Here is a 12,197-nt window from a genome sequence, read left to right on the forward strand (position 1 = left end):
TTGGTGTTCTTCACTACCCAACAATGCCAACTACTTCTCTGCCACCAGGTGCCTCCCTGACTCATCATCATGGAGGAGCCCCACTCTCTAGAAAGTGGCCCCAAGGTCAGGAAGCCTCATCTGCTATGGGCTCTGTGCATTCTGTGGGGGCCCCCACCATCTCCCTCAAGTGGCAATGATTAGCACTGAGTGCAGGCTCAATGCTGGGGACATCACGTGCTTTGCCTTCTCTAACCTCACCAAACACCATGAGACACCCTTGTCACCACTGACATCTGCAGATGAGGAAAATGAGGCTTGGAGTAGTTAAGAAATCTCACCAAGCTCACTGTTCTAATAAGTGATAAAACTGAGATTTGAACCCAGACAGCTGAGCCCTGCACAAACTCCCAAGCAGGGAAGATGAAGACAGACTTCGAATAGACCTAGAGTTCAGTCATAAAGGTCCTTGAGATTCAGATGGGCCTGGGCAGAGAGCCCCACAGCCCCAAGCAGTCATTGTGCATCCTTCCTCCATTCATAACTCTTTCTCAACTCTCTATCCCTCTCCCTCCTCTTAAAATATCAGGGCATTTACTGGGATTATTCTGTAAAGGAGCTGGAGAAAATCAAACTTCCTCAATTCCTAGCATTGAACAAATGCTTTGCCAACAAAAACCATTTCTCCTCACAATTCGATTGGATGTTGGCAGGTGGCAAAGGAAGCAAGTGCTGAGTTCTCTACTCAGTCTTCTGTCTGATGAGTGTCCTGAGCCTCCTCTTTCCCATGAGTCTCTTTGAATCACTGGTGCAACGGAAGAGCGTCATGTCACACCAAAATGTGTCAATCCATAGAATTCAAAAATTTCATCATTGAAAGCCTCCTTAGAGAGCATCTAGTGCAAATCTTCATCTTACAGATGAGGAAACTGAGGCAAGAAGAGACCATGACTGTCACAGGAAGGTCTAGCTGCAGATCCACTGCAGAGCCTCAGCCTCCAGCTCCCAACCCTGCCAGTCCCGGCTCTCTTGATGACCTTCTAATCTTTCTGTGGTTCTCCATGTGGGCTGCTGCATACTCTCTAACCCTTAACCACAAACTTCCTGAGGAGAACCTTGACTTTTTCCCTATTCTGCCTATTTTCAGCCTCGAAATGCTTTTACTTTTTTTTTTTTTTTTTTTAACTATTTTGATCTTTGGTAGAAGACACACTATAATAAGGCTTCTTCCATATGGTAAATCAGCCTTGTTTTTTCCCTCATGTGATGCACATCACCGAAGAGACACTGAGTCACATCCCTGCAATGTTCATGGGGAAAGAAATAGGCTTCTTTGGCCCTTTTGTCCTTGTTGGCTTTCCAGCCCTCAGCCCATATCCAAGATGCAAACAGTTGAAGCTTCTATACAGTTGCTTGAGATCACAAGTCTCCAAGATACTAAACACATATGAAACTCAAGTTTCAGATTTGAAAGTTACAGGCAGAATAAAGACAGGGTTGAGGGCAAAATTCTTTTATCCTATTAGCCCCAAATGAACCCAGATGTGTCCCTAGCTTGGTGAGAATTTTTTGCAAAGCCTGCTGAGCAGCCCTATGGGACTCTTGGGATTGTTGGTGCCCTGAATCCACTTATGACCCAGAAAGGAGGCACCCAAACAGGAGGCGGGGCCCATGCTCATTGGAGTCCCTCACCTTGCACCACTCCCTCACCACTTCACTATGCTTCCCATGCCTCTGTCTCTATAGCATCTGACTTTTTTTTTTTTAGACAAAATCTCACTCTGTCACCCAGGCTGGAGTGCAGTGGGCCAATCTCGGCTCACTGCAGCCTACACTTCCTGGATTCAAGCAATTCCCCTGCCTCAGCCTCTCGAGTAGCTGGGACTACAGGGATGGGTCACCACACCCAGCTAATTTTTTTGTATTTTTAGTAGAGACGGGGTTTCACCATGTCGACCAGACTGGTCTCAAACTCCTGAGCTCAAGTGATCCACCCCCCTGAGCCACCCAAAGTGCTGGGATTACAGGCATGAGCCACTGTACCTGACCTAGCATCTGACATTCTTAACACTTCTTCCATTGCCATTCTGAGCTTATTCCTTGGGCTTAAGATGATCAGGATGTCAGAAATTTGGATCTATAACAAGGAAAAAAAGAGCTAACTTATTTGTAGAACTTGACAAACCTATTCTAAAATTTGCAAGGTACCCAGAATATCACGTAAAAGTAGAATAGAGCTGAAGGACTCACTCTTTCTGATTCCAAAACTTACTACAAACCAACAGGAATCAAGAGCATATGGGACTTACATAAGGATAGACATATAGATTAATGAATCCAACAAGTCCCAGCAATAGACTCTTACATTTATGTTTAATTGATAAGTAAACCTTTACATTTATGTTCAACAAGGGCACTGAAACAACTCCAAAGGAGACAGTTGTCTTTTCAATCATTCTTGGGAAAACTAGATATCCACATCCAAAAGAATGAACTTTGATCCCTACCTCACATCATATACAAAAATTAACTCAAAATGAATCCAAGACCTAAATGTGGCTTGATGCAGTGGCTCATTTCTACAATCCTAATACTTTTGGGGGCCAAGGTGGGAGGATCACTTGAGCCCAAAAGTTCGAGACCAGCCTGGGCAACATAGTGAGACCACATCTCTACAAAAGACTTTTAAAAATTAGCCATGCATGGTAGCACACACCTGTGGTTTCAGCTACTCAGGAGGCTAAGGCGGGAGGAACTGGAGCCCAGGAGGTTGAAGCTGCACTGTGATCACACCACTGCACTCCAGTCTGGACCATGGAGCAAGATCCTGTCAAAGAAAACAACAAAAAACAACAAAAAAAAAAACCTAGCCATAAGAACTAAAACTATAAAACTCCTAGAAATAAATATAGGGGTAAATCTTCACAACCTTAGATTAGCCAATGGATTTTTTTTTTTTTTTTTAGATATGACACACAAAAAAAGCAACAAATGTAAAAATAGAAAAATTGGACTTCATCAAATTTTAAAACTATTGTGTTTCAAAAGACACTTTTAAGAAAGTGAAAAGATACCCCACAGAATGGGAAAAAATATTTGCAAATCACATATCTCATGAGAGATTTGTATCTAGAATATATCATAAGTTCCCACAACCCAAAAAAAAAAAAAAAACCCAATTTGTAAAATGGGCAAAGTGCCTAAACAGACATTTCTCCAAAGGAGATATACAAATGGCCAAAAAGTGTATGAAAAGATGCCCAGTGTCACCAGTCATCAGAGAACGGCAAATCAAAACCACAAAGAACTACCACTTCCAATTCACTAGGATGACTTAGATAACAAGTATTAATGAGAATACAGAGAAAGTGGAAGTACCACACACTGGTGGTGGGAATGTAAAATGGTGCAGTCACCTCAAAAAACATTCTGGCAGTTCCTCCAAAGGATCAACATAGAGCTATCCTATGATCCAACAATTCCACTCCTAGGTATACACTCAAAAGGATTGGAAACAAATGTCCACACAAAAGCAAAACCAAAAAAAAATGTTTATTTTAGTAGCATTATTCATAATAGGCAAAAAGTAGAAACAACCCAAATGTCCATCAAGTGATGAACAAAATGTGTTATATCCATGCAATGGATTATTAATCATCTATTAAAAAGAATGAAGTATTGATACATGCTACAACATGGATGAACCTCAGAAACATGCCAAGTGAAAGAAGTCAGTCACAAAATATCATGTGTTCTATAATTTCATTCCTATGCAATGTTTGAATAGGCAAACCTATAAAGACAGAAAGGTCAGTAGTTGCCTAGAGCTGGGGAGCAGGAAGCAAGGGGAATAAAGTGAGATGAGATGAAGTGAAATGGAATAAAATGAAATGAAATCATGCATCTTGTGCATTGACCCAGCAATGGAGAAGTTGGGGGAACACTGCAGGCTGGGGTCTGTCACTGGTCTGAAGGAGAGGATGTGGATTGTTGGCTACTCCATCTGACCTCCAATGTTTCGGTGGTGAAATGACAATAATGTCCTCATCTTTCTGGCCTCCCAGGGTTATCATGGAGATTGGTTGAGAGGAGTAAGTAGAAGAGACTTGAAGACCTCAGAATGTTTTAGCACATGTAACAAAGAGCTTTGGAACTTCACAGCCATTCATACTGTTCTCTTTGCCTGGAACATCCTCTCCCTCTTCTCCACCTAGACACTTAACAGTCACTTCCACTGTGCAGCCGTCCTTGACACCCCAGACAGAGTGATGCCCTCCTGCAACAGGGCTGGCAGCAGGAGTGTGCCCGACCCCTGTGTCGTCACTTGTGCACACTGTGATAAGACCATGTGCCTCTCGCAGACAGGACATAAGCTTTCCCCTCTCTATGTCCAGCCCCCTGCTGACCACAGCACTGCGGGAGGATGAGCCCCTGTAGGAGGGAATACTGGCTCTCTGGGGTAGATAAACAAGGTTCTGGGGAAGGGAAAGGGAGGAACGGAAACATGGGCTCCCTGCCAGGCTGTCCCAGGTCCAGGATGCCATCGGCAAGTGGGCAGGGACAGGCCCGGGTAGATGACATGGCAGTGAGTAAGTAGGGAGGCAGGCGAGCAGAGGAGCCAGGCTCACCTCCCACCCACCCACCTCAGCCACAGACCGGGAGGGGTCAGAGCGCTGCGTTGGGGTTGATGAGCAGACGACTGCCAGGCAACCGTTCACAGGAAATGGCACAGACGCACCTTGTTCCAGCTACCCCCCAATCCTCCCTCAGGGGCAAAGTGAATGAGATACTCACCAAGGAAGCTGTTAGCAAAGGCGGCCACTGATTCATGGTTTATAAGCAATGGTGAAGTCCTTTTTCCACTGGCTGCAGCCACGAATGGCCGAGAAGCTGTAAACAGTAACAGTAACCATGCATGAGCATCCCTACCTCGCTGTCTTCTCGACTCACCTCTCCAGCCCGGAGTAGGGTCACTGGGCATTGGAGAACTACCCCGTGGCTTCTCACCTGCACGTTGGCAGTCTGCATCCCCAGGAAACACACATGATCACTTGCACAGACACCCAAGACCTGCATCAAATCTGCCAACCAAACTCTGGGAGGGGTGGCGAGTGGGCTGCAAGCCCGTTTCTTAGAGAGATGGTGAAGGAAAAGATAACGAGGCCTTGAATTTGCCCAGTAGGCCTTCTGGAGAGCAGCATGTCCAGGAACTTGGTGGTAATAAGGTTGATGGCATCATTGCTTCACTCATTCATTCATGCCACTAAGCTGTCCCTGAGAGCTACCATGTGCCAGACTGTGCCACGGGCTAAAGGTGCAGAACACAGACGCCTGTGTGTGACTCTCAATGCAGGCAAAGGACTTTGAACTCTTAGGATATCCTCTGCACCCTTTTGCCACCTTCAGACTCCCAAGGAAGGAAGCCCATCCAGGTACCGCCCGAGAGAGGTGCCTGGTAATCGTGTCTATTGATGGCAACCATAGTGGAGATTCTGGATCACAGGGGAAAAAAGCCCAGGAACATTCCCTTTCAAGAATTGTCTGGGCCAGGCTGAGAGCTGCCGGGATGGCTTACAGCTCTGCACTCTGTATCATAGCTAAGGATGAGGGCTGTGACAGCCATATCATTGGTTACTCCCCCTCCAGCCCCTAGGATTCTTTGTCCATGGGAGAGCCCATCTCCCAGTTGCTGCAGGTGCTACTAAGCACTTGCACAGGTAGCCTTCCCTGGAGAACCATTCCTGAGCAACAGCAGCCCCTCCCCAGCGGTCCCAAGAAGTATGTCCCCCTCCAGGGAAGGTCCAAAGCCAAAGACTGGCAGAGGCAAGGGTGCCAAGCACTATGGGGCAAACCCAGTGAATGCTCCTGAGCTCCATGAGAGCCGGCTCAGCTGCACTTCCCCTGCACACCCCTTGCCCCACTTTCTCCCCAACCTCTCCTGCTCCCCTCCCTCCTGTACTACCTTCTCCCACAGCATGGGCATCCCTTGATCAGTCACTTGCACTGAGAATTTGCTCAGGCACTGTTTCCAGGGAGCCAGACCTAAGACATGTGTAAGCCAAAGGGTCTGGATCAAATCAGGTGTGATGAGTAACCTGGTGCCAAGTACTCAACCTCCCCAGGTCTCACTGTCTTTCTCTGTAAAATAAGGATAATAGTCACACTTGCACGTAAGCGTACAGTGCAGAGTGCACATGTGCATAACACTTAAAGGAATTGGAACATACCTGGCCCATCAAAAGCACCTGGAGGAGACATCAGTTCTCACCACTGTAGCCAGCAGGTTGTCTCTCTGAGCTACAAATAAGACACTGGACACCCTTTTACTCAACCTTCTGCAGACGATCATAGCCCAACTCAATCAAGCACCTATGTTTCACATTAGGCATGTCCATTTCGGGGTGTCTTACCCAGAGGCTGAGGTTGAAGGATCACTTTCAGGGTAAAAATTGGAAGAACTGATGAAGTTTACAAAAGTAAATAAATAAGCACGGCCTTTGTAGGATGCTTTGAACAGAGCAGTGCTGGCAAGCCTGGCTGCCTGTCAGAGCCACCTGGGGGTGCTTATTGAAACTGCCAGCTCCCCTCCCCCACCAGCCCCCACCCTTTCCCCAGCTCCCCCCCTGAAGGTCTAATTCAGTCTGCTCAGCTGGGGTCATAAAAGCCTTCCTGGAGAAGAAGACACTTGATCTGGGTCTGGAAGGATGTGTAGGAGTTATTCAAATGGAGCAGCCATGAGGGGGCAGGACATCCCAGCCGAGGGGACTGTGAGAGCCACGACGTGGGCCCTGGAACCGTGTGGTGGATGCAGAGAACCACAAACATTTCCGTGCGGCTAGAAAGCGAGTAGGGGTGGTAGGAAATGGTGGGAGGGGCTCACAATGCCAGTAATGGCCATATTCAGGGGTACTCCTGAACCCTCCTTCCTCATGCCCCACGTGCTGCCACATCACCCTGGGAGATAATAAACGAAGGCGTGCACATGGGGGTCAGGCCCCTGGGAGTCAACAATGACTTCAGAGACCTGAGAGTCTGCAAGAAGCTTCCCTGGCTGCATCCCTTGCCCCTTTAGGACCTATAGGGGCCGTCTTGGCTGGGTGAGGTGCAGCTGAACTAAGGGTGAGCAACTTTCCTCTGCCACCATAGGACTCGAATCCCACAGGGCCCCAGGGCAGGCGGGCGGTCATCCCCTGGCTTCCACATGGCTGTGCTGGCCCACCCTTACAGGGACAGCGTCACAGCCAGTAGAACTTCCAACATTTTCAGAGGAGCTAGAAATTCCACCTTTTTTGTGAGACTTGAAGTTTTAAATGTCGGAGCAAATTTTTTCTCTGAAGCAAAACACATTTGCAGAGTCGCGACCTCTGCCAGGGAAGTGGGACAGGAGCTGGAGCCAGAAGACCTGAGGACAGGTCTCAGTTCTGTCCCCTGGCTCACCAACAAAGGAGGGGTGAGCCACAGGGTCTTTCAGTGCCTTCCCAGCTGGACATTTCTGACCCCTCCTCTTCTCCTCTCATCCAAAATTAAAAAAAAAAAAAAATCCTTAAATTTTCTAGCTACCTCTTGGTGTAATTTTACTAGAGCATTAACTGAATTATAAATGTGTCTATTCAAACAAGGGCCTGGCCAGTGAAATTTTAACCAACTACCAGATTTCCAACTGTTTTCCATTGACCCATATATTAAAATAGTAGAAGCCCTTGGTCTCATGAGGCTTCTGGAGAAGCCTGCACGCAGCAGGAATGACGCCCCGGTTGTGGAATTTCACTAGGCAACAGGCTCCAAACAGAAAATGTTAGCACTTCTGAGGACAAACACAGTGTTTCTGGTATACTCTCCCCCAACCCCTTTCCTTTATCTAGTTTCTGCTCTGTCTTTGCTCATCTATTTTTACTATTCCTTTTAAGGGTTCGTGTGCATTTTTATTACCTCAACTTCAGTAGTACATACACACCCCCCCTCCACCCCACCAAAATGATCCCGTCTCACTTTACACACCGCTGCAAATTATCATGCTGGCCTCTTCTTTGGAGTACAGCTCTGCCCTGTTGAAATGCTCACCCAGGAGGGGCATTGAATTCTTGTTTTGTCACCAGGGACTGGGTATTTAAAGAGTCGTTCATGGGGTGAGGGGAGTGTGGCCATGCCACACAGCTGGTCAACCCCAGAGGAAGACCAGCCCCAGGAGGGGCCAAGTGCAGGGTCCAGCAGAGGGTTTATGAGCCTGAAGATGGATTCAGGCAGCAGCACCATCCTACGGGAAAAACAGATACACGTTGAAGAGAAGCTGCTCCACCACTCTGCACCTGCTCTGTGCCACATGGAGGGTAAACATCTGCTAAATGAACGCAAATGAAGAAGCCACCCCTTTGTACCGTTGACTATCCCACCTGTGAGTGCCCAGGAGCAGAATGGGCCCCTGGAGATCCAGCAAGGTGGCTGCCTCCCTCACAGGCATCAGTGAGACTCTGCAGAAAGCGCCTTCCGCAGGGATTAGGCCGAAAGGAGGATGTGTCAGGAGTTTAGAGGGTGCCATGCGTTGAATGGTGACCCCAGAAAGGTACATCCATGTTCTAACCCCTGAACCTTAGAATATAGCCATATTTGGAAAATGGGTCATTGTAGGTATAATTAAGAATTTTAAGGCCAGGTGCGGTGGCTCACGCCGGTAATACCAGCACTTTGGGAGGCGAAGGTGGGTGGATCACCTGAGGTCAGGAGTTTGAGACCAGCCTGGCCAACAAGGTAAAACCCCGTCTCTACTAAAAACACAAATAACTAGCCGGGCGTGGTGGCATACGCCTGTAATCCTAGCTACTTGGGAGGCTGAGGCACAAGATTCACTTGAACCTGGGAGGAGGAGGTTGCAGTGAGCCAAGATCATGCCACTGCACCAGCCTGGGCAATAAAGTGAGACTTTATCTCAAAAAAAAAAAAAAAAACAGTTGAGATGAGATTATCCTGGACTGCCTGGGTGGGCCCTAAATCCACAAATAGTGTCCTTACAGAGCGGGAAGAGAGAGGACTTGCAAGGGGATCAGGAGGGGAAGGCCCTGTGAAAATGGAGAAATTGGGGCCAAGGAACACCAGAGCCACCAGAGCCAGAAGAGGCAGGAAGGATTCTCCTCCAGAGCCTCTGGAGGGAGCACAGCCCTGCCCACACCTGGATCTCACACTTTTGGACCTTAAAACTGTGAGAAAATACATTTCTGTTGTTCTAAGCAGTCAAGTTCGTGGTGATTTGTTACGGCAGCCACAGGAAACTAAGAGAGGGTGTCACCCTTAGAAGGGGTCCCATGGCACCTTGCCCAGTGAGGACAGGAGCTCAACTGGGACATGGGGAGGGTCAGAGAAGCGGCACTGGCTGGGAGTGACCTAAGCACCTGAGCCCATTTCTGTGGGCAGCCCCAGAGTCAGCCACGGTCAGTGGACCAGAGAAAGGCCACTCCACAGAACAGCTTTTGGGGACCCGGGAGCCTGGTGGATGCTGCGCCCATCAGGAGAGCTTGTTAAGGCATCGGTCATTGCCAGAGTGACTTGCAGGCTGCCAGCTCCAGATGGTGTCTGCCAACCATCCATCCACAATGTGCACCCATCAAGGTCCCCATCCACGCTGAGCCTCTCAGATCTAACTGTTCCCGAACCCAGGGGAGACAGCCCCACAGCCCCGCAGGCCACTTCGTGCCTGGATTTGAGGAAGAAAGGAGCTGCTGTACTTAAACTTTGGGGCCAGGCTGCATGATAAACCCCTTCAAAGCAGGCATGAGTGCAGAGAATGAATGCCCTGTTACATTTTATTTTTAAATTTCTAATTTAAAAAAATACACCGGGGAGTCCTAGTTTTAAGATACTGGAGTAGAAGCTTTCCCACTCCCAACTTTTCTCAAAAAGCACGTTTTAGCAAGGAGAACAGGGATATAGGGATGCAAATGATATTTATAACCCCAATTCACAACATGAAAGCAGGAAGCAGGTAAATGAATGGGAAATTTACAGCAGGGCCAGAGAGGGTGGGACTTAAGGCCGGTAGAAGAGAGAACAATGAGAAGCAAATCCAGGAAGGCTTGGGAACTGCAGGTGACAGGTACTGTAGCCTGTGGATCCTCCACCCAGGTGGCGAGGAGCGGGGGTTGCTGGAAATAGCGCATGGTGTAAACATCTGTACAAGGAGCCCTCTGGCCTGGGTTCCACACCCACCCACTCCTGCTGAGACAGGAGGTTTATTCTCTAAGGAAAGTGAACCAAAGGAACCAAACTTACAGGCACACTGGGAGAAAAGAGTGGCTGGACTGAAACCTAGCAGGCAAGGAAATTGTGCATGCTGAGCATGGAAATTCCCAGTCCTGCTGCCTCACCCAGACCACCAGTAGCCCTTGCCCCAACCCAGCTGGCAGTCAGAGTCCTTTTCTACAGAAACCAAACTGCTCCACAGAAAACAGCCACAGAGATTGACCACTGGGGGTTCCTAATGAACAACCCAGCTGGCCTGCAGGTCACCCTGCAGTAAAGCCCGAGTTACTCATGTTTAGAAACCCTCCCACCATCATCCTGAGGCCCCAAATTTACATATGTACCTGGCATAGAAGTCAAAGACCAAGGACAATCAACAAATGGGGAGGGGGAGGAGTTAAAGTAAGCAATAAAGAGAGCAGAATAAACCCTCAAAAACCACTATATTTTATAACCTCAAAGAAAGAAAAAATAATGCATTCTTAAAACAAGAGCAAGATGTTATTTTAATTTCTTTAAAGGCAGAATATTGAACTGCCACTTTAGTTAAAAATACAAGGATCAAAACCAAAAAAATAGGCCAGGCACGGTGGCTCACACCTGTAACCCCAGCACTTTGGGAAGCCAAGGTGGGCGGATCACCTGAGGTCAGGAATTCAAGACCAACCTGGCCAAAATGGCAAAACCCTGTCTCTACTCGAAAATACAAAAATTAGCCAGGTGTGGTGGTGGGAGCCTGTAATCCCAGCTACTTAGGAGGCTGAGGCAAGGAGAATTCTTTGAACCTGGGAGGCAGAGGTTGCAGTGAGCCCAGATCACTCCACTGCACTCCAGTCTGGGTAACAGAGCAAGACTCCATATCAAAAAAAAAAATTGCAAAAAGGATAGACAATAATGTTGAGAAAATCTCCAAGAAGGTGGAACAAAAATAAAAGGAATTTACAATGGAGGGGAAAAGATAAGACCATTAAAGGACTGATCTATCCCAGAAGCCTCAAAATGGAGAGAAGAAATTATGAAAGAAATAACACAAGAAAACTTCCCAGAATTGAATGACTTGCATTAATAGATTGAAAGGGTGGCCAGGCAAGGTGGCTCACACCTGTAATTCCAGAACTTTGGGAGGCCAAAGTGGGAGGATCTCTTGAGCCCAGGAGGTCAAGGCTGCAGTAAGCCTTGATTGGACAACTGCACTCCAGCTTGGATGACCAAGCAAGAGCCTGACTCAAAAAAAAAGAAAAAGAAAAAGAAAAGAAAAGATAAGGAAAAAGAAAGGGCCTAAAACAGCCCACCGCTAACTCTTGCTATGCCTCTTGAATCGCATGTTATAACAAGACATGATGCCCTCATCTTCCCTCTGCCCCTACTCAGCACCTTCCACCACTCTACTTTGTGGAATCATTGCTCTTATTTTATTATTTTTAAAAATTTGGTCATATTAACATTCAATGCTGTTTCCATATGGAGTAAATTATTCAAAAATTGAATCTAAATGTTAAAAACCTGTCACCACTACACAGAGATATCACACACAATGTAAATGTGTGTCACCGCACAGCTGAGTAGAGTGCTGGTGTTGCATTTCCTTCTCTGGAAGGCCAACAACGTAACTAAAAAGAAATTGTCTCTGGATGTGAGTCCTTTTTGCACTCTGCTAATTGCCTTATATCTTTTCAAGACCCTCCAGGATCTCAATTGCTTTATCTCTTTTACTCTTTCCTCCTTTCCCAGAGACTTCCTCTCAGCCCTTCCCTCCAGCCTGTGCCCCACTGCCACCATCCTTGCAGAGAATATGGTGCTCTTACAATTAAATGCACCAACTGCTAAAAGTCAGGTCTGGCTCTTTCTTGATTTAGTCTCTTCTCTTTTGGGAGAATGTCCTCCATTCACCTCCCATGGGAAGATGCATGAGAGGTAAACTTGCTTAGCTCTTCCATGCGTAAAAACATCTTTGTTATTCCCTCACACTTGAGCGACAGTTTAAGGTG

Source organism: Piliocolobus tephrosceles, chromosome 11 (assembly GCF_002776525.5).
Source record: "Piliocolobus tephrosceles isolate RC106 chromosome 11, ASM277652v3, whole genome shotgun sequence".
NCBI classification, from domain to species: Eukaryota; Metazoa; Chordata; class Mammalia; order Primates; family Cercopithecidae; genus Piliocolobus; species Piliocolobus tephrosceles.